Source organism: Helianthus annuus, chromosome 13, assembly GCF_002127325.2.
Source record: "Helianthus annuus cultivar XRQ/B chromosome 13, HanXRQr2.0-SUNRISE, whole genome shotgun sequence".
In the NCBI taxonomy this organism is placed as follows: Eukaryota; Viridiplantae; Streptophyta; class Magnoliopsida; order Asterales; family Asteraceae; genus Helianthus; species Helianthus annuus.
The window spans coordinates 126530520-126554695 of record NC_035445.2 but is presented as its reverse complement, the minus strand read 5'-3'; the positions used below and the strand labels follow the sequence as shown (position 1 = coordinate 126554695).

Below are 24176 nucleotides of genomic sequence, written 5' to 3'. Positions count from 1 at the left end.
CACCTTTATCACCCGCAAAGGCAACATACCCTCCTCTAATATTTCTCACGTCATACAAGAGCCGTAAGTCGCCAGTCATGTGCCTGGATGCTCCACTATCAACAATCCAATGACTATTAATAGTTCCTCCTAGAACATCCTGCACATGTCAAGTAAAACATCAGTTGAGAATGGGGACCCAAGCCTTAGTGGTCTTGGGTCGTCCCTGAGCATCACGAAACGTGATATCAATCTCTTGATGGTTTTTCAAAACAACTGCTCCCCCTGAATTGTCACCCTTTTTAGGTAACCAAGGTTGTTTTTGCCTACCAGTTTTTGAAGATTCTGGTTTTACAGGTTGTGACATTCTTGGTTCCTTCTGAACTGTTTTAACTTCGGATTTTAAAGCTTTTTCAACAGTTTTTATGTTCTTACGTCGTTGTTTAGTTTCTTGTTCTTTTACAGTTCGTTTATCTTGTTTAGGTGAAACTGACCGACGTTGAGGGTGAACTGTTTCAGGTGGAGTTTTCTCAACAAATTTCTTCTTTGGAGCATTTGGGCAATTTCTGATAATGTGCCCACTTTCTCCACATTTGAAACAAGTTCTCCTTTCAACAGACTTAGGAGAACTTGATCGACTACCGGATGTTAAACTTGTAGAACCTGAGGTACTTGCTCTTTCATCACACCCGTTTGTGTGTTGGGTGTAATTGTTATCACTGTTACGTTTCAAAATCTTGACTTGTTGAACAAAATCAGTGTTTGATTTGTTTTCAAAAGTCTCAATTTTATCTGTACCTTTTGATGCTACAAACTTAACATCTTTTCCTTTCTTCATGTAACGAGCTCCTTTTGATTCAACTTTAGCCTTTGGCTTTGGAGCTCGTTGTGGTTGTTTACCCTTAGAAGCAGTAGGTTGTCGAGTGGTTGGAGATTTTTGATTACCAAATTGTTTCCTAATCTCAGCCTTAGGAATTGGATCACATTGTGTTACCACAATTCCTGGTAGAGTTTTTCCCAAAAATTTGTTTGTATTGTCTTCAAAGACTTTATCAATCAAAGATTTATTTACATTTTTAATTGGAAAAACGTGATCTGAATAGATTTTACTATCTCCAACCAAGGTATACAACACATTACTGCTTTTAACAGTAGACACCGCCTTCTTTTCAACCTTGACAGGATCTATCACTTGTTTCTCGACTGATGAAACGGCAGGAGTGTCAGGATCACACAGGATGTGATTCTCAATGGGAATGACAGCTCCTTTCATCTTGTTAAGTGAGTTATCCTGTTCACTCACATCCACTTCTGGTTCATCATCCGATGTCTCACAGTCCTCAATGATTGGAGGACTTTGTTTCATGGATGTTGAAGCTTCCTGTTGCTTTGTGGATGTATTTTCAGAATTCTCCGGTTTGAACCCTAGGCCAGTAGAAAATTCCTCAAAGTTCAAAGGCACACTGGGTTCATACCGAGGCATTTCTCCTTCATCAGGCATCTTGGTATAGTTGCTCATCAAAGGAGGTGGACATGCCTTATACCCAACTCCTTTCACGTTCCCTTTCAGTTGTTGAACGTCAATTATGTGATCAAGCACAAATCGGGAGTTGGAATAACTATCCAATTTCTGTTTGATCGCATCATGCTCGTATTGGGCAATGGCTAATTGCTTTTTAGTTTCTTCCACAATGTTAATATATTCGTTTATACTTACTTGTTTGTGGTAAACTACTTTGTTAACCTCGGACACATTTTTCTTCAATGTTTCTATTACAGATTTAAATTCTTTTTCATTCCGGGTTAAAGCCATGTTTGCCTCTTGGCATTTCGACAGTTCAATAACCAAATTCTGGTTATGACTATGAAGCTTTTCTGATTCAAGCTTCATCTCTGCACATGAGTTACAAATACTAGGAGCAGGGGGTTCAGAAGTTACCTGACTAGTAGAGGCTGAGCCGTTTGCCATAAAGGCAGTTTGAAAAGAAAAAGCTCCATCTTCAGAGAATAGCTTTTCCATTTCCTTTGATGCAGTAGCAGCCTTCCTAATCAGAATTGATTTCTGACATTTAAGCTCATCAGCTTCATTTAGTAGCTCCTGAATATCATCATCTCCTTCATCATTCACATCAGGCTCTGAGTGATTATCCCCAGAAACAGAGCCTTCTTCATCCGAACTGCCCGAATAACCAGAACTGTCATCGCTCCCAGAAGATTCTTCCTTTTGAACCTGCTCGATGACCTTAGCATACAATGCAGTTCCACTTCCCTGATCACCATCACCAAACTGAACTGACCAGTCACATCCTTCATCAGCTTGAACAGCCAAAGCCCGATTGTGATTGGTAGATCCAGACTGTCCCTGATTGTTATTCACTGCCACCATCCTCCGTTCACGGTTTTCTTGTTGGGCATTCACATTTGTCTGGTTTCTGAAAGGGTTGTGATTGCCGTGTTTTGTTGGTCGAGTGCACTCACGTTTAAAGTGCCCTTTCTCGCCACAATTAAAGCACGTGACGGCATTAATATCAAACCCATACTTCGTGTTTTTCTTTCCTTCCAACGAAGTTCTTCCAGTTCGTGCCATGAAATCTTTTGCCCTTCTAACCGCACTAGCAAAAGCCCATTTAATATCCATCAACTCCATTTCTTCCTTGTCGATCTGATCATAATCTTCATTGGTCATATTGATGTTTCCAAGTTGACCAGCTACCAACCCACAGTATGCACTGACCATGGTGTTGATAATCTCCATATGTTCCTTAGCAACTTCAATACTAAGGTGTGAAAGATTTGAGTTGTCGACTCGGATTGTGTGATGACTTTGGGATTGAGGTTGAGGATTGCTTGTATAGTGAGCTTGCTGTTGTTGTTGTTGAGGTTGTGGTTGTGACTGTGTTGGAACAGGAATGTAAGACCTCGGATCGAATTGAGGTTGTGGTGGAGCAGCTGTTGATTGAGGAAATGGAAAGGAACTCGTATTGGACACAAAAGCAGTTTGAAGCTTCGGTTGCTGAACAGAACTAGAACTAGCTGAAGGACCAAAACCAGGCAAATACATTTCTGTATTCTGAGGAGCTGGAGCACGCCTTGCTTTCCTAATTTCTTCATCATTTTTATGTTCCAGCTTCTGAATGAACTCGTAGATGTTGATTTCATCTAGAGCTTTAGTATGCTTCAACAACTCAATAAACGAACTCCATTTTGGGGGTAGGGCGTCAGCAAACCTATTCACCATGTCTTGTTGAGTAGCTGCCACCCCATAAGCACACATTTCACTAATCAAATGATAGAAACGTGTGGTCATATCATTCAGAGTCTCGTTTTCCAAAAACTGAAAGGATTCAAACTCTTTCTTCAACAAATCATGCCGAGATTTTCGAGCAGCTGCATTGCCTTCTCCTCTAGCAACTAAGGCATCCCACAATGCTTTCGTGGTCTTGCAATATGAAAACTGATGGTAGATGTCTTTGTTGAGTGCTTGAGTAAGTGTTGCATAGGCCTTTTTCTCCAATTCATAAGCCTTCTTGTCATTTTCAAGCATGTTGGCGTAACCTTCTGAAGTGGATGCTCTACTTTCAAGACTTTCATTGAATTCATTGACAAAACACATCCAAAGGTCGGTGCTTTGTCCTTGAACATATGTGTGAAAGCGGCCTTTCCATGACGGAAAATCGTTCATGTGGTTCAGCTTTGGTGGACGATTGTTACTGCCTGTTTCACTTTCACTAATCAGAAGATTCTGAAGACTTTGACTTTGATTGGATACCAAAGCCCATTGACACGAACTTATTGATTGTTGTTGTTTTGGAATGGCACTCGTCATATATTCAGCCATCGACATCTGTTTCAGATCTGGTTGTGGATCCGTACTCCAATCCCAAGGACTTGTGCAACTCATTGTGATCAAAAATTAACAAATAACCTACACACCACAAACTGTTAACAACAGACAGACAACAATTGAAAGATACAATCTGATCGAAAGATCAAGACTTGTTCGAAGGATCAACAGTGATCGAAAGATTACTGTTGAGTTTCGAGCAAAGTCTTCGAAAGATTCTCAATGAAAGATCCTTATCTTTCGACTGATTATCACGAAAGATTCACAGTTCGAAAGATCTATATCTTTCGAATACTGATCTCGAAAGATTCACAATGAAAGATCCTTATCTTTCGAGATGAATCCTTATCTTTCGGACAACCAACTTTCGAAAAGATTCCAACTACGAAGGATAACCCTTAGACTTCGAAAGACTACTCGAAGGATGCTAATCTTTCGAGCTGTCTCCAATCGAAAGATGTCGAAGGATATCTTTCGATGTCGAAGGATATCTTTCGAATCCTCTGACACACCTGACACGAAAGGACAGGTTGGTGAAAAGTTGATGGGTAGGTGAAGTTGCTTTCGGCAGAAAGTATGTTCTGCACACAAATCTTCACCAACTTTTTGACTTTCAAAAAGTTTGCCAAAACAAGCAACCTTATCCCCAAGTCCAGTCACCGGAAAGATGATCGGAACACGGCCGGAAAAATCAAAGTTTCACAAAAACGATTTTTATGTTACCCAAACCGACCCCGAACACTCCCGATAGGTTTAGAAGCCGTTTTTCAGTTTAGAAAAGCAAGAAAAACCACCAAAACGGGTGCTAAACCTAGTGTCCAAACACACCAAAGAACTCGAACAAACCGGTTTTAAACAAGGTAAAGAGCGAGGCTCTGATACCACTTGTAGGTCCCTTTTTCTCGGAGGATCGAGAACAACCTAAACCTTGTTATACTAACCCACTAGCGAGTGCGGAATCCAAGCTAGTAGGCAAACCGGGATGAAGCAAGAACAAACACAAGAACACACAAAGTTCACCGATTAACACCACTGTATTAATACGTATGAAGGTTTACGGTTACAAGCACAATGTTTACAATCTATTTGCAAACTCTCTAAAGTGTGTGTGTGTGTGTGTTTTTCAGCAGAGTTTCTCTAACTCTCTATGTGTGCATCTATAAGTGTCTACCGAAACACAACACACTGCATGGGTATTTATACCCATACACAGCAGGTCTTGGTCGAAGGATCGATAGATGGTCCGAAGGATCATCTATCGATGACAGGGAGCTCGAACGATCAGCATGGACATCGAAGGATCATCCTTCGATGTCTAATGGTCGAACCATATCTTTCGAGCACCTCGAAGGATGATGCGTATCCTTCGAGGCTATCCTTCGATCCAGACAAACATCATGTTGTCCAAGTCAAACTAGGAGGATAGTTTACTTGGTCAACTTACAGACTGACTTAGGACATCGTTTTTATACAGACCGAATACAGACAAAGTACAGACACAAGTGCACCAACAAAGTGTCACACGTCCCTTAAAATAGTTAAGACATTTAACTGAATAAGGAGTTGCATAAGTCTTTCAAAAGCTACACAACGAACCCGAGACACCACTTTATATGATTTTGGGTTGGTCTTAGGTCGTTTTCATGTATGAGTGCTACAAGTACAAGTGAAAGTAAGATTATTTCCATTGCGCATCAAAGAATCAAATCAAACCATGCCAAAACTCTAAGAAGATGATGATTTCTGATTATCACACAATACAAAAATCACTTTCTTTTTTTCTTAATATAATGTGTTCATAAATACAAGAAATTGAAAATATTCAACCTGAATGCTCATTGGTCTTTTTTTCTATGCTAAGGGTTGTCCTTAATTGAAATACACATATCAACATGTTCAAAGCTTCCTTCCGACACATCATACATAATGCCTATCAAAATAAAACCGGTACATTCCACGTCATGGAGCCTTAAACTCTAATTTTTCAACACACGTTCCTTTAATTGTTTGCACTTTACCTCCTGAAAAATACGTGCAACAAATGCAAAACTCAATACACATAGCATACGCTAAATTGTGTTCGGTGTGTTTTTTATGTGTTCGAACATGTGTTAATGAATTTTGGTTAGTTTCGGATCACGTTTTGATTACTTCGAACAGATCTATCATTATAAACAGTTTCTTTTATCATGGTTTTAAATTCTGAAACATCATCTCGTGTTAGATCTGAGTTACAAGTGTTCGGATCTGAATTTGATGTGTTCGAACAGTAAAAATTTGAGGTGTTCGAACAGTAAAAAATATAATAAAAGAGGTTTTCTGGCTGTGTTCAAAACTCTATCCAAAACAAACCGAAAATGATCCGATTACACCAAAACACGTCCGATTTCAATCGTGGTTACAGCTGCAAACGCAGCAGCAAACGGCTGCTTTTTTACACCCGTTTAAAGCTGCGTTTGCAGCCGTAAACACGCCGTACGGCTGCAAACGCGGCAGCAAACGGGTGCAAAAACGCAGCCGTTTGCAGCCGTTTAACGGCGCGTTTACAGCTGCAAACGCCGCAGCAAACGGGTGCAAAAATCGGCAGGTTTGTATATAATGGAAGTTTAGAAAATGCAGCAATAAATTAAAAAAAAAGTTTTAGCGACAACTTTATTCCGGCGACATGGATCAATAGCAGCGACATCAGGACCTTTACCGTCCAAGCTTTACCAGTGACCCTTTAGCGGCGACATGTCGCCGCTATTAACAATAGCGGCGCAGATCAGGGTCATTAGCGGCGACATTTGTCGCCGCTATTACCCCGTTTTCTTGTAGTGAAATAAATCAATATGCATAGATTAAGGCAAACTAAGCTAAACTAAACTTTCAGTTAGGCTATCAATATTGGTACTAACCATGAGGAGATAGAAGTGAGCCCATCATACCCATTTTCTCAATGAAAAATTGCGCTAAGAACCCAGAAAAATAGACAGAATGCAGAAGGCAAGGTATTGAAGGTACAACTAAAAATGCTACAGACCTGTCTAGACAAATTCAAGTTAGACATCAAGGTCATAAAACACACGTAACACCAGCATTAAATATTACTAAACTATAGAAAAGGAAAATATCATAATCAATAGTCCTTTAAGTTTATTCAAGTTGATAAAAGTCCTTTTTTGCATGGTTAAGTCCTTACACGTATCAAAGTTCAATAAAAAGGCTCCATTTTTGCATATGACCAAGTCACTAAACTTTATTAAAGGGGCCTTTTTGAGTTTTAAAGTCTATAGAATTAACCATACAAAAATAAGGTTCACGGACTTAAGTTAAAATTTAGTGAAACTATTTTTTGACAATTTTCTTAAAAATACACATTGGGTGACAGGTTTGACCCGTTCTTCTTTCAATAAAGGTTGTTTCCATCTTACCTTTTAAGCATAACCCAAATTGAACCATGCATAAGTAAATGCGTCGAAATTGCAACCTTTGGAAAACAAGAACAAAATTGCAACTCAAAGGCCACATGTATCACCTTAGTGATTCAATGCCATAACTATATAAAATCCATGCTGGAACCATAAAAGCAGCTAATAACAAGCTCAAGAGACCTCCACTTAATCCAAAAGAGAAGTAAGCCTGATTTCATAAGGCTGTATTAGCTTCATCAAGTTGAAAAAGACAATTATGCCATAGAACAAAAGGAACTGTAATAATACACACCATACTGATGCACGCATATAAGCCAAATGCACCCCAATATCGAGCTTCCTCGGCAAATTTCTGTGAAACAATATCAAATCAGTAAACCAGTGATAGGATATATATATATGTAAACAAATTGCAAAAAAAAAAAAAAAAAAAAAAAACAAACAAACAAACAAACAAACCTCTTTTGATGATTTGAGAATGTAACCACTTTGAGAGAGAGGAAAAAAATTCCAACAAACTCTTGGAAATAACATCCCAGCAAGCGAGCATGGAATAAACATCATATACGCCAAATAAGGATGAGCAAACCTACATTTGAGAACAAATTATTGCAAGGACTTATTATGAATCCCCACTGAAATAATTGTTGATACATGTTTGTGGACGCGACTCGACTTGACGCATGTCGGCTCGGGCAACGGCATTCCTCCGTCGTTTTGCTTAAAGATCAAACATGGGCCAAAGAACAAAGGACTGGACCTTAGTCCTTGGACTGAAACAAGACAGCGAATCAAATCTTTGGGCTTAAAGCATCACGGAGAAACACTCTTTGGGCCCAAGCCCAACATCGACGAAACAAGAGTATAGTTGACGAAACAAGACTGTTTCATCAACCTCAACTCAGTTTCATCGATTTCATATGTGATTCGTCGAGCTTGGTCTTGATTCGCCGTGTCTTATTCTGTTTCGTGGTGTCTGTTGCTATATATAGTCTGATATCAGACAGAAGATAAGTGTGGAACACAGAGAGCACAAACACACACACACGAGAGAACCTTGAGAGTTTACAGAGTATATTTGTAAACATTGAGCTTGTAACTGACTTTTCATACATGTTAATACAGAGGTGTTAATCGTTGAGTCTTGTGTGTCGTTATATTGCGTGTTCTATCTCGGTTTGCTATCTCGGTTGGATTCCGCACAACCGGGGTGGTTCGTATACAAGGATTAGGCGACTAGATCCTCCTAGCCGGACCTCCAAGTGGTATCAGAGCCTTGGCTCTTCTCCTTGTTAAAACCGAGGTGTTCTTGGTTTGTTTTTCGGTTTGTTTTTCAGTTTGAAAAGTCATATTTTTCTGAAAAAACATTGTTAATCGGGTTTAAATCTTGTTATTTGCTGAAAGTTCATATAAAAACCTTGTTGTTTATCATCTTTACATGTTAAAAGTGGTTTTTTAGTGAAGTTTTAAGCATTTACTCGTGTTCGGAAAGTTTCGGTTCACCGGAAACTTCATGAAGTTCATGGTGTTATTCATATTGTTCTTCACATTTTACACTTTTTGATCTTTGAGAAATTAGATGTGAAAGTGTTTGTGTCTTGAAAATTGTAAAAGGAGTATAATATTACACACTTTACCCGTTGGTATGCTGGGTATGGGAATGTGTTGAAAAGGTTGTGCCTTGTGTCAGAACAGATAAGGTCTAGCCGAAAGCAGACACCTACTTTTCACCAACCCAGTTACCTTTTTGACGAAACAGAACATCAACGAAACAGAATCAGTTTCGTCAGCAACATTTTTGACGAAACAAAAGTTGGGTTTCGTCAACTCCTGTTGAGGCCCTAAACAATTCAGATTCGTCAAAGATTGGGCTTACAAGATTTGGACCCAGTTTCGTCAAGGTGAAAGCCAAAAAGGACCCTTGTTTCGTCGCATAGTTCATATATATTTGTTTCGTCAAGCCCACATTGAAAGTCTATTTCACCAACTTGAAAGCCCAACAAGAACGACTCAGTTTCGTCGTTTGAAAAAGTGGACCACCTGTTTTGGGCTTTTATTTGTTTCGTGGTCACCCAACAGAACATTCTGTTTCGTCAAGTAGATCATTGGGCCTTCTTCGTCGACATTAGAGCCCGAAATTTAAAACTTTGTTTCGTCAGATTTGAAAGCACTAAAGATATTTTCCTGTTTCGTCAAGTTTAAAATTACAAAGTCCGTTTCGTGGAACTTGTTTCGTCGAAACACTTGAAATTTAAACAGAAGGTTTGTAGTTGTGATTTAGCTGTTTGATTTGAGTGTGTTTTTCAGGAATTCATCCTCAAGTATAAAAGATGAATCCAAGTTGGTGGGGAACTCCGTCTCCGGATGAGGGAAAGTACAGGAATACTAGTTTATCTCCTTCGTGGGCTGAATCTCCCGTATCCACTTCTTCGCAAGCAAATGCTATATCTACCGGTCAATGGGCTTTCGTATCAAATCAGACGCCCAGTATTCAAAGTATTCTATTGAGCGAAAGTGAAACCGGAAGTTTGAATCGGCCTCTAAAGTTGATGCATTTAAATGAGTATCCAGGATGGGTTGATAGGTTCTACACATACGTGCTGGGGCAAAATACAGAATTGTGGTTACGTTTCATCACAGATTTCGATCAAACAATAGAGGTTGCCGCTTCATCTGCTGCTACGTTTGCCGATCTTCCTGAAGATCAGAAAAAGACGTATGATCTGGAAAAGAAAGCATACGCCATTCTTACTCAGGCGTTAAGCAAAGATATTTACCATCAGTTTGTCAGTTTCAAGACAAGGAAGAAATTGTGGGATGCGTTGAAGACCAGAGGGGTAGGTAATGAAGCAACACGTCAATTGCGACACGATCTACTCAAGAAAGAATTTGATGGCTTCACGTGTATGGATAAGGAATCGTTGGGAGACATGACAAGTCGGTTCTATCACTTGCTTACAGAGTTGGGTAATTTTGGGGTTGTGACGACTCCAGTGGAGGTAGTGAAGAAGTTTGCTGATGCATTGCCACCTCAATAGAATAGCTTCTTGGAAATTCTGAAATACAACGAGGTTTTGGCTACTACAAACATCAACGACTTCATGCAGCTTTTAGAGAACAAGGATCAGGAGGAAACTCTAAAGGCAAAGAAGGTTCCAGTGCCACAGAATCCAGAGATGTATTATGGAACCTCCAGCACCTCTTCTGCAAGACCAGTGTCTCATGCTCCTCTTCAGACGGCATTTGTCACAAGCACAGATCTTTATGGCAATCAGATACAGGTTCCTGTCAAGCCAGCTCCGACAACAGGCTTGTATGGAAATCCTCTACAGCCAGTTCATCAACAGCAAGCCTATCGGCCATCTACCGTAGCAACTGATCTATATGGGAATCCACTTTCTGCTCAACAACAAGTGTGTTATGGAAGCACGTCATCTTCTGGTCAGCAATCTAAGCCAAATACAGTACGACTCGACACTTCAAGTTTTTTAAAGGTCAGTGTGGAAGTAGCAAAGGAACACATGGAGCTTCTTAACACTTTGGTGAGCTCGTATTGTGGATTAGTGGAGGGTCAGATTGGCAACATTAATCTGACACAAGAAGATTATCAGCAGATTGATAAGGAAGAGATGGATTTGATGGATATCAAATGGGCCTTTGCAAGTGCTGTGAGGAGGGCAAAGGATTTCATGGAAAGAACTGGCAGAACCAGCTTGGAAAGCAAGAAAGACACCAAGTATGGGTTCGATAAATAGGCAGTAAAGTGCTTTAATTGTGGTGAACGGGGTCACTTTAAAAGGGAATGTACAAAGCCAGCACAGCATGGGAACCAGAATCCTTTCAGAAACCAAAGCAACCAGCAGAATCAGAACAGGAACAATGAGCGTACATTGATACCTGTCAACAACCAAAGCCAAGCAGGACCATCAAATGCCAACCAGGTGCTTATGGTTCTAGTAGATGAAGGTTGTGATTGGTCAATCCTGTTGAGTGGTGATGCTCCGGATGGAACAGCCTGTTTTGCTGAGGTTGTCAAGAATTTTATTCACGCCAGTGGTGGAGAATCTTCCACCAATGGTGGTGAATCTTCTGAGGATGAAGAATCCTCGAGTTCAGGCGATGATCATATGGGTGAGGCATCAAGAGTGTCAGTTGATGCAGATATTCTTCGTCTTCTCTCCATTCAGCCGTTATGGCTAATGTCGACAGTTCATCAAGTCAAGTATGTGTCGATGAACCCACTGCTGTTATTTGTGATAATTGTGATAGTTTGAGTGTTAAATGTGTTGATTTAGAGGCAAACATGTCTGAGTTGCAAGACAAACATGATGCTTTACAAGCTAGTTTGTTTGACTTGCAAGACAAACATGTTTCATTGAAGGATAAGTGGTGTGAATTGCAAAGCAAACATGAGGCTTTGCAAGAGAAATATGATGTGACGTTTATCCACAATCAAAAGTTGACCGTGGATCTTTCGAAGTGCACTGAAGCCAACATGTTTTATGAAAACCATGAAAAGAAGTTTAAATCGGTAATCGAAAAATTAAAGAATGATAAAACAGAATTAACAAAAATGGTTTCCAGAAAACAAACTGACATTAATTTGTATATAACTCGTCTTGAGATAAGGCAAAAATAGATGGCTTGTGTCAAAACTGAAAGTGAGGCGATCCAGCTGAAGCTAGACAGTTATTTGAGCTCTAACTATGTGTTGGATCACATCATTGACGTTCATAAAGAGAAACGGGATGTCACATGCATAGGTTACAAGAAATGTCCACCACCAGTGAGACACAATTATGATGCCATGCCTGACGAGGAGGATAGAATTTTCTTTGAACCATCTGTTCCTCTAGACGTTAAGGAATTTGCAACAGGACTCGGATACAAGAAAGAAGTGTCATCAGATTCAGATGTATCAGCAGATACATGTGTGTCTTCTGCTGAACAGAATCAGGATCCTCCAGTCATTATTGAGGATATTGATTCTTCTGATGATGAATCCGATGATACTATCCCAGCAAAGTCTGATGCGGAAATCAAAGAAGAGGACATACCTCTTGAGAATTACATTCTATGTGATCCTCCTGCAGAACCCGCTAAGACTGTTGCAATCGAGTCCTCGTCTGTAAAAGAGTCGGAGAGTGTGAATTTGCTGTACACTCTTGTTGGTGATGATAAAATATATTCTGACAAAGATTTTCCTATTAAGAATGTTAATCAGTCTTTAATCAGTAAAGTCTTTGAAAATTCGACAAGTAAGTTTTTGGGAAAGACAGGATCACATGTTACAGTAACATAGTGCCCTCCTATTCCAAAAGCCGAAGTTCGAAAACAATACGGCAATCAGAAATTACCAACTGAGAGAAAGCAGCAAAATCATACTAAACCAAAAAGAAAATTACTGGCTCAAGGTCAAAGGAAGCCGAATCAAAAGAAGAACAAGAATGTGAACTTTGTGAAATCAAAGGGAACGGACAAAATTGAAACGTTTGAAAACAAGTCTAACTTGGATTTTGTTAAGAAAGCAACAGTGATGAAGAGAAATGAACCAAACTGTTCAAAACCTAGTACCTCGGGATCACAAAGCTCATCATCATCGGCAAGACGATCACATGATACTTCGGGAATTGTTGAACGAAGATCATGTTTCGAATGTGGTGAAATTGGACATATAATTCGAAATTGTCCATATCTTCATAAGTTGAAAGCAAAGGTTGATGCTCCCCGTGACCAAATTGATCGCAAGCGATCTGTTTCAACAAAATCAGATCCCCGTCTTGTAAAAGAAAGGGAAAAGAAACAGAAACGCCAACAGGTCAAGAAAATTAAAAAGGCGATTAAAACCGATGTGGTTAACAAACCATCTGTTTCTGTCAAACGAGATAATCCAAAAACTTCAGAAAATCATGAAGTTAAAATTTTAAAGAATAACACTAGTAAAACAAAACAGACCTGGAAACCTAAAACGGTTATTGAATCAGGGGGATCATCACAATTTACGAGTCATCAAAGAATAGAAGTTATTGTTATTGATGAAAATGGAAGACCCAAGACCACAATGGCTTGGGTCCCCATCTCCAACTAATCAATTGAGTTCATGTGCAGGGTGTTCCAGGAGGAACTATCAGTAGTCATTGGATTGTTGATAGTGGGGCATCCAGGCATATGACAGGCGACATGAAGCTTCTCTACGACGTCAAATCTATTAGAGGAGGTTATGTTGCTTTTGCTGGAGATAAGGGCGGATATATTACTGGAGAAGGAATGATATCCAACGGGGTTGTAAGCTTTAACAAGATCAACTTTGTGCAACAACTTGATCACAATCTTCTCAGCGTTTCACAAATCTGTGATAAGCAGTTCTCAGTACACTTTGATGCAAATGGATGTTATGTGCTGAAACCCGGCTTCAAAATTCCAAAAGAATGAATTCTCTTGTCTGCTCCAAGGATAAATAATTTGTATGTCCTTGATATGAGCCAAGCTATTACTACGTCTGCACAAGCAACATGTTTCGTTTCCAAAGCCACAGAAAAAGACTCAATCTCTTGGCACAGACGAATGGGTCACATTAACTTACGCAAAATGAATCATTTGGTATCAAATGAATTGGTGAATGGTGTTCCTCTTAAAAACTTCCATCTTCAAGACGTTTGTGTTTCGTTCCAGAAAGGAAAACAAACGAAGAAGCGACACCCTACAAAGAAAATCAACACGGTGGCTGTTCTGTTTGAACGTTTGCACATGGATTTGTTCGGTCCTGTCAAGCATAAGAGCATTCGAAATGATCAATATTGCCTCGTGTGATGATTATTCAAGATTTTCTCGGGTGGCGTTCATGGCACACAAGAGTGAAACCTTTGGCATTATCAAAAACTTAATCATTCAGATTGAGAATTTGTACAAGTTGAAGGTTAGACGGATACGCAGCGACAATGGTACAGAATTTAAAAATCATGCCATGGCGGAGTTTTGCACTTCAAAAGGTATTCTTCACGAATTTAGTGCAGCTTATACTCCTCAACAGAATGGCGTCGCTGAACGTAAGAACCGCACATTGATCGAGACTGCTAGGACAATGTTGGTAGAGTCGCAGTTGCCCATTCCATTCTGGACTGAAGCTGTGGCCTCTGCATGTTACACGTTGAACCGAGTCCTTACAGTCAAAAGGCACAACAAGACCTGCTTTGAGCTTCTTCACAAACGGAAACCAGATTTGTCGTATCTTGAACCGTTTGGAGCTCCATGCACGATAATCGATCCTAATGGAAAGTTTGGGGCAAAAGCAATTGAGGGATACTTTCTTGGGTATGCCACCCCGAACTTAAGAGTCTGGAATCTAGAGACTAAAAGGGTCGAGGAATGGTCGGAGGTCAGAGTACAAAGGCACACATTGCCAGTCAAATGTCCTGGTCAGCCTTGGATGTTTGAGTATGACTTTTTCAATTCGATCAATGTTGAAGCCGTTGAAGAAAATGTTACGGGAAGGATGTTTTTTGAGAGTGACAATGCAACAGTTTCACCGGTGGTTTGTCCTATTCTTGTCAATCAAGAACCATCTTCAGTGAACAACAATGCTCTCGACAATGAGGATTTTCACGATGCTGCCGAGTTGAACGAATCTTCAGAGGATGATGAATTTCTAGATGCAGATCAAGAAGCTCCAACAACAGCAGCTCATGGTACTTCCGAGGGTACTCCTCCAGTAGATGCCCCTAGAACAGCTGAAGCTACTGCATCATCCTCTTCGTCAATTCCAGGCATTGAATTGGTTGTTGATCTCAATCTCAACAATCTGGGTGCAAATATTCCAGTTCAGGATAATCCAGAAACAAGGATTCACAATACCCATCCTCAACAAAACATCATCGGAAATGTACAGAGTGGCATTTAAACAAGAAACATGTTGCGAAACAAGAACAATGCAGGCTTGTACGCAGCTATTCGAGAATCTGGTCAACAAAATGATTGGTCTTTCGCGTGTTATGTCTCACAGGAAGAGCCAAGAACTTGGAAAGAAGCCATGAAAGATAACTCTTGGGTTGAAGCAATACAGGAAGAACTGCAACAATTCCAGAAGCTTGGTGTCTGGTAACTCGTAGAGAAACCTGCTGGTTACAAGAAGATTGGTACCTATTGGGTTTTCAAATGCAAAAAGGATGACCGTGGAGTAGTTATCCGAAACAAAGCAAGATTAGTCGTTCAAGGTTTTCGTCAGATTGAAGGGATCGACTACAACGAAGTTTATGCACCTGTTGCACGTCTGGAAGCTATTCGGATCTTTCTGGCTTATGCCTCATTCAAAGGATTCAAGGTTTACCAGATGGACGTCAAAAGTGCATTCTTACATGGTGTGGTTGAAGAAGAGGTGTACGTCGAACAGCCTCCAGGTTTTGAAGATCCTATCCATCCCGATCGGGTTTGGTTGCTCAACAAAGCTCTATATGTTCTACATCAAGCACCGCGAGCTTGGTACGCAACCTTATCTAATTATCTGCTGGAGAATGGTTTTCGCAGAGGTCTTATCGACTGTACTCTTTTCATCAAAGAACAAGATGGAGATCTTCTTCTGGTACAAGTATACGTTGATGATATTATTTTTGGTTCTACTAATGATGTTTTATGTAGGAATTTCGAGCGCATTATGCAGGATAAATTCGAGATGAGTGCTATGGGGGAAATGACCTTCTTTTTGGGCCTACAAGTGCAACAAACTGAGTCTGGGATATTCATCCATCAGACTAAATATGTTGGTGACATCTTGAGCTGGTTCCAGATGTCTGATGCAACGCCCATTGGTACCCCATTGCCGCAAAATCACGGAATTACTCCGGACTTAAAGGGTGAATCTGTTAACCCCTCATACTACCGCGTGATGATCGGATCTCTAATGTACCTCACAACATCAAGACCAGATATAATGTACCCAACGTGCCTGCTTGCCAGATATCAAGTCAACCCGAAGGCCTCACATCTTGTAGCTGTAAAAAGGATTTTTCGTTATTTGAAGGGTTGCCCTGACACCGGTCTATGGTACCCTAGGGATAATAACTTTGATTTGATCGCTTTCAGTGATTCTGATTTTGGCGGATGCAAAATCGACGGCGAATCCACAACGGCTGGATGTCAGTTTTTAGGAAATCGCCTAGTCACATGGCAGTGCAAGAAGCAGACTTGTGTCGCTACATCAACATGCGAAGCTGAATACATTGCTGCCTCAAGTTATTGCTCCCAAGTCCTGTGGATCCAACAACAATTGCGCGACTACGGTTTTGAATTCCTAACTACTCCTATTTACGTTGATAATTCTGCTCACTAGAAATCTTGTGCAGCATTCAAAGACCAAACACATCGAAATCAAGTATCACTTCATACGTGATTGCTTTGAGAAAAGGCTAATCGATGTTGTTAAGGTCCACACCGATGACCAACGTGCCGACCTTTTTACCAAAGCATTTGACAAATCAAGATTTGACTTTTTATTATTGGTAAACGGCATTACGGTCAAGCAAGAGTAATACCAACATCGGAAAATCATTTTTGTAAATATCTTTGTGTCTTTTAAATTTATCTTAGTTTGTTGATTTTAGGGGGAGTAAATCCAAAATTTGAAAATCCAAAAACATCGAAAAATTTAAAAACACAAAAACAATAGAAAAACAAAAATGAGTTTCCTGGCGAGCAAAAGAGAAAATGATAGTACATCAGTGGTCTGTCCAAACCTCTTTAAACCTTAAATGAAAAACGATAAGCAGCTCTATATAAGATGTATCGGTAGGCTCACAATCATTTTAAAGTGTGCAGGGTGATATAAATCTTAAATCGACTAAAGACCAGGTGGGAACCATTCATTGGCATATGGTCTTAGTACCGAAATTTCGTTTGATAGATTGCCGAGGTTCTGAGATATTCGGTCTTTATGCTGCTTATCATCTGGCTATCATGGTTGTATCTTTTACCGAAAAATAACGGGGACGCAAGTCTAGATCTTCCATGATACCATACATACGTGTACATACTGCATTCGACCTCAATAAGTGATCAACAATCACATGTCCAAACAAATAAGTGATAATATATCACATTTATCCGGGAGTCAAGTTCGTCTCTCTACTGTACGAAAGTACTGACCTGTTCACGGACTTGCTCCTGTGCCCTCATGCATATGAAAATCAAGTTCCTCATCAATAAGTGATTCTATCACATAGGGCTTGTTTTCAAATCAAAATAAGCGAGTTTCTCACATCATATACGGTCAAACAGATGATAATCGGTATACTCACCGGTAAGATGAACCCTCGTGCATACCTTGATACGGGAATGTGTCGTGATGTGGATGAACACCGGTCGGTAAGTATAAATCATACCTTAATGTATCCCCTCGCCATGATTACATCTGATAAGTTGAGCTTATGTGGACAACAATACCGATAATCATTATAGGATGCTTATCTTAATGTTACCTAATTGAACAACAAGAGCGTTTTTGGCATGACCGTACACTGATATGATTCTCTTACCCTCGAAACTCGCAAAAAGAAAGTCTGTAAATATTTATTTACTGCTTTATGTCTTTACATTTGAAATATTCAAAAATTCCAAAAAGATTTTAGGTGTGTTTTAATATAAACTTTATAAAAGCCAAAAAGATTTTATTTCTATCTTATTTTCGATTGTACGATGTTGGATCTCGAGTCTTCGTTGCCTGAAACCTGACTGAAAACAGAATTGACTAAATCTTCATAAATGGTCAAAATTTGCAAAGTTTTGAAAGTTAAAGACTAAAATTGATAAATTTATTAAACTTTCAAGCTGTCGGACGGTGTATGATTGGAATATGGTCAGACGTGTGTCGTTTTGTTTATACTAACTATATTCCAAGCAGTTGTTCTCATTACGCGTTTAGATTTCTTGCATGTGCAGATTCTAAAGGCAAGGAGAACATGGTCGATGACAAGCTTCAGAATGAAGACACGACGTGAAGGAACTCAAATGATGAAGATAATCGAGTTGCCGCTGGCCATCATCAACACTACAAGGATCTCAAGCTATAAAGATCAAGTCTTTCACGAGCATAACTCATGGGGAAGCTTATGTTAAGGGGGAGTTTGTCAACACACTTCCTACATGAAATGGGAGTTTGTTGATACACTTTCTGCTTTCAAGACGTGAAGACTCTGAAGATCCTCCGACATAGAAGACATGAAAGGCGAATCTCGCGAGTAGCGTCCAAGGGGGAGTTTGTTGATACATGTTTGTGGACGCGACTCGACTTGACGCATGTCGGCTCGGGCAACGGCATTCCTCCGTCGTTTTGCTTAAAGATCAAACATGGGCCAAAGAACAAAGGACTGGACCTTAGTCCTTGGACTGAAACAAGACAGCGAATCAAATCTTTGGGCTTAAAGCATCACGGCGAAACACTCTTTGGGCCCAAGCCCAACATCGACAAAACAAGAGTATAGTTGATGAAACAAGACTGTTTCGTCAACCTCAACTCAGTTTCGTCGATTTCATATGTGATTCGTCGAGCTTGGTCTTGATTCGCCGTGTCTTATTCTGTTTCGTGGTGTCTGTTGCTATATATAGTCTGATATCAGACAGAAGATAAGTGTGGAACACAGAGAGCGCAAACACATACACACGAGAGAACCTTGAGAGTTTACAGAGTATATTTGTAAACATTGAGCTTGTAACTGACTTTTCATACGTGTTAATACAGATGTGTTAATCGTTGAGTCTTGTGTGTCCTTATATTGCGTGTTCTATCTCGGTTTGCTATCTGGGTTGGATTCCGCACAACCGGGGTGGTTGGTATACAAGGATTAGGCGACTAGATCCTCCTAGCCGGACCTACAATAATGGATCAATAACAAGTACCCAAGCGGCCAAGCCAATCTGTTTTCACCCATTAAAATTAAGAACCCCCTTGTACGCCACCACTACCAATTAGTAACATGTGCCAAATAGCAACTTCAAGAAATTGTCTGTCTCACCAGTTCAAGGCTCATTTCAAATGTGATTTTGGACGTCTATCCAGAGGCAAACTTCTAACAGATAACTCCGCTATCCTCTTGCGTTTTGCCTGTTCATAATAAATTTCAAATCAGCTATCAAGATTTGAATCGAAAATTCTTGAATGTATCATATAAACTCAGATCTGCAATGTTTTGCTTGCCATCTTCCTTAGTCGTGTAACTCACCGGCTCGTCCATCTCCACTCCATCTTCATCTACAACCAAAGCAAACCTATTAGATCTGGGCTTGTCATCTTCCCTAGCTTTGCTTGTTTAAAATTCGAAAAAAAGCATACTTAATTAACAATAACCGAGACAAAAGGATACAAATTTGGTATCTTTGCTTTCCATACTTCATCCCTGCTATTTGGCCACTTAATGGAGACCTGCACTAACAAATAAAACCAGAAGAGAACAAAAGTAAGATCATTTCAGTTAACCTATGAGAATTAAAAAAAAAACAAATAACTATCAACATGTATGAAATGTCTGATGTTCAAATACAACACAGTTACCTCAGCTTCTTTGTCTTCAAGCTTTTGAAATTAAAACCTCATCTTTTGCTATAACTTAAAAATTTTTAAAAATGGTGAAATGAGAGATACAGTACCACACAACACGAAATTCGTTTTCATTCCCTTACTGACCAGATCTACAACTTTCACCGGATTAGGGTTATGGTCAGAACCCTAGATAGGGCTACCAGAATCTGGTCAAAACTCTAAACCCGAATCTGTTGACGCTAACCGTTACCACCACAAGCCGCAGACCACCACCATCTCTATCGTTGCTAACCACCACCAATTAAAACAACAGCTTGCATCATCTTCAACTCCTGTAACAAAACAAATGGTACGGATTTCATATTTACAGATCCAAACAATAATTACCTCAACGAAATCGGTTCATATCAAAAGTTTGAAACCTAGATCTACAATATAAAATTCCAATTTATTTGGACAAAATCTAGAAAAGCACTTACTCCGTGAAGTTCAAAACCTTGACTTGAGTTTGATTCCAATGATTTCCATGAGGAATTGGAGTAGTAGAAACGTGATGGAGAAAAACCCTAGATCCAGATCTGGAAACGCCGGAGAGAGAGAGAGGAGCAGGGGAAGCGGGCATTTTGAAATGTTTTGAAATGAGAGTGAAGCCTGATGTATCCGTGTTTTTTTAGTTGAAGGGTATAAGTGGAAATGGATGTTTTCTGATGCTTAAAACACTTGTACATAATGCTTTAGGGGTGTTTTAAGGAAATTTTAATGACCTTAAGAAGTCCTTTGGATATGTATATTATATATAATATAGATTAATAAGCATATCCAAGGGATAGAAATGGTCATTTGCCATGTACAAGTCTTGAAAGCACATGATACAAGCATTTGAAGCTTAAGATCTAAAAAGCCTTTAAATCAAACATTCCTAAAATCTTGAGCGGGATTTACATTTGAGCGGGATTTCAAATTTAGAACACACTTTATTTTCAAATCTGAACATTCTACCCCTTCCTCCACGTAACCAATTCCCCCTTCTCTCCCATGAAACCAATCCTCCCGTCTATCCCCTTATTTTCTGTTGAATTTTGCTTTCATTCCCGTCTCTCCCCATATTATCTGTTGAATTTTGCTTTCTGGATTCCTGTAATATGCTTCTCTGCATCCATATAAACACCTTCCACTCTTACAAAACCCTACATCATCCTTGATTTCGCTCTCACACACTTCAAATCCGTTCTCAATTGCTTACGACAAGGTAAATTGAAGGTCGTCAGAGCTGTTGATACTGAACGGAGATGTGCATCTGATTGTAATCAACAAACAGGTTTGTTTTCGATTATCTGTATTCTGAGTTGAAATCTTCTATTCTTTGTAAAGTGATTTGGTTTGCAACTGTGTTGCTTTGATAATTACAAAAGAGTTAGGGCAAACTTCAAGAGAGATCGAGCAGATAAAGTGTGCCAGAAGTCACCATATTCCCCTTCCATTGAGGTAAATTTCGTTACAAAATTAGGGCTAATTTTGATACTACAAAGTTTAGGGTTACACACCAAATTGTGGTTTAGAATTTGAGATTGGCTCTATTAATGTTATTAATCAAGTAAACCAGAGTTCATTAGGCTTTTATTTTAAAAGTAGTTGTTGCACCTTTCTATTTTAATATGTAGCAATAGTAGTGGTCAGATCAGACGTTTTCCTAATCTACTACCAGCTGAATGTCAACCCACGGTTCTCATGCTGCATTAAGGCGTTCTTACAATTGTTTCATTAAGATCTTTTATAACAATTATTAATTATTACATAAGTGTTCGATTTAAGTGCTTACTGTAACAAATATATTGTGGTTTTTATTTTATTATGTAATGGTTGAAGAAAAAGAAGAGTTACCACTGATGCTGTTTTTGGTGATGTTGAAAATACACATATCAAGTGTCTACCTAAAACAGATAAACATGATGTTTCAAACTAGATGGTGAGATCTTTGTCATGATCCCCATGATTCAATGAGTGTTAGAACCAAAAATGATGGGGAAAGTAGTTTTACAGTAGAGCGATCTTTAAATACCAACACTCCATGTGCTGAGTTTTCTGATGCTTGGGAAGGGAATAATGTTTCTTGCTAATTATGTTTAAATATAGTTAAAGGTGAAAATGGGTATGTTGGGTAATGTCTCTTATATATATATATATATATATATATATATATATATATATATATATATATATATATATATATATATATATATATATATATATATATTTAAATTTTTTAATCTTTATTTTATTTAGAACCAAAACGGTCCTGATGCTAATAGGTTTATGTGGGTTTATAAGAGCCATTGCTCCTTTATCTTTAACAACAGTTGGCTGGTTGTGTCAAAATGGCTTTGGGTTGAAACACGCCTTTTTATAGTACGGGTGGGTTGTGTTGGGTTGGGTTGACCCACAAACTCTTTTCTGTCCATGCTTCAATTTTTGATAAATCATGTTTATTATGATTGCCAAAATGTATATGAAATTGCGAATCTTATACTGTTGGAGATTGTATGCCTTAAATTGTTATTTATGATTGCCAAAATGTAAATGAATCTTAAGTTGTTGCATGTTGGAGATGTATGCCTTACGTTGTTATTATTCTTCAGAATTTGCAGTAATTTATGTCGGTTTGTTTTTTATTCTTCAAAAAAGCCATAATTATGTTTTCCTCCGGGTTCTGTAGCTACGGACGTGAGTTGTGAGGGGACGGGATGACGGTAGTAGGCATCACTCAGGAGCACAATTCTGAAAGCAGATGTCTATTGTCATGTTAAAGAGGCCAAGCAAAATCTATCAAGTTACTTCTGCACATAAAGCGCAATGAGGGAGGTAACACTTATCTTTTGATATCCGAAAACTTATCTTTTATTATTGGGGAAATGGACTGTATCACCCTCAACTATGCAAAATTGGCCAATATCACGCCCAACTTTCAACTTGACTCCCACCACCCTCTACTCGATAAGTTGGTGTCACTGTCACCCCTTCGTTAAAAAAACACTAACTGAGTTAGTTTTTTAAGCCTATGTGGCATTTAAATGATGACTTGGAAGCACATGTGGAAAGAAACTTGATATATCATCTGTTTAACATCAATTTAACCATTTAACCCTAATTCCCAAACAAACTCGTCTACTCCCCATCAAATTGCAGACGACGAAGATCAATTGCAGGTAGAGGGGTATTAGCTATGAAGAAGACGACTGCTTTTGCCACTGTACACCTGCATCATCATGGTTCGATTGAGGTGGAACCTTATCCGACACAGGACCAGAAGAAGAATCATAAAGTGGCTCAGATGTTTGAGCTGGTTTAAGGCGAATTCAATAATCTCAAGGTATACACAAACAATTGGAATAAAATTACCAATTCATGTAGGATCGATTTCAGACCTGAGTTTATCTCTAAACGAAAGGCGGAAACAGACGTGTAGAGGTCAATTCAGCTAGAAATACACTATAAACTGTTGTATGATTGATATTATGACAATTTACAACCTGACAACACTTCGGCAGCACTTCGTTGCACAAGCCGGAAAGTTACAAATGGTGAAAGTTTGAAGACTATTTATAGATAATGACCCTTCCGTTTGAAACTAACATAGCCTTTTCAAACGGAACCCTTTTCAAACTTTAAGCTTCAAACTTTCAGCTTCTTCAAACTTTCAGCTTCAAACTTTCAGCTTCAAGTGTAGTAAACCGAGACTCGATATAAGACGAAGACGACAGACGGATGCACCAACAAACTCCCCCTCGGATGTTGACGGAGTCTTCAGTGTCGAGTCTTCACATCTTCAATCTTTATCAGTCCTCTGGGCTTCTCTCTCTCTCTGTCTTCAGACTTCCCCTCTCGATTTGCTGGTATTCCTTTGTTCTTCAGCAACATCTTCAGGATCGTTGTCTGGCTTTCCAAAATTTGATTTCCAGGATCGAAACTTGGCTTTCTTCAACGGATATTGTAACCTGGCTCTTTATCTTTAGATCCAAGATTGAAACCCGGCAATTCCTGCACATTCTTAACCCGGAAATAAATTTTCTAATTTTAACAATTTTCATGCACCAACACTAACTCTCTCTCATAAACATGTGTATCAACTACAACTCTTTCTCAGACACTCCCTCTCAGATCATTCACATATGATGAACCAATTGTTGATTTAAAAATTATATCTTGACAATTAGAAGCACTCCCCCTCACAACAATGTCATCATGTTTACCACTCGGAATTTTGATAATCAGCTTTCCAACATCAGTTTGTTGAAAATCTTTTTGAATTTTTCAAAATTTATGCTAAAACACACTAAAATCTTTTTGGATTTTTCAATATAAAGAAATGAAATGCAGAGAAGAAATATTTACAAACATATTTTTGTGAGTTCGTGTAAAA

The 24176-nt window shown here is 39.2% G+C and overlaps 2 long non-coding RNA genes across 2 annotated transcripts; one reads left to right on the top strand and one right to left on the bottom strand.

Moving 5' to 3' along the window:
* Window positions 1–19822: 19822 nt before the first annotated feature.
* Window positions 19823–20398, bottom strand: LOC118485396. The gene is made up of 2 exons (XR_004875873.1): window positions 20239–20398; window positions 19823–20091 (listed from the first exon to the last, which is right to left on the bottom strand). It is a non-coding gene; the product is annotated as an uncharacterized LOC118485396 (long non-coding RNA).
* A 422-nt stretch (window positions 20399–20820) lies between these two features.
* Window positions 20821–22570, top strand: LOC110903235. The gene is made up of 3 exons (XR_002571768.2): window positions 20821–21077; window positions 21172–21244; window positions 22473–22570. It is a non-coding gene; the product is annotated as an uncharacterized LOC110903235 (long non-coding RNA).
* The last annotated feature ends 1606 nt before the right edge of the window (window positions 22571–24176 follow it).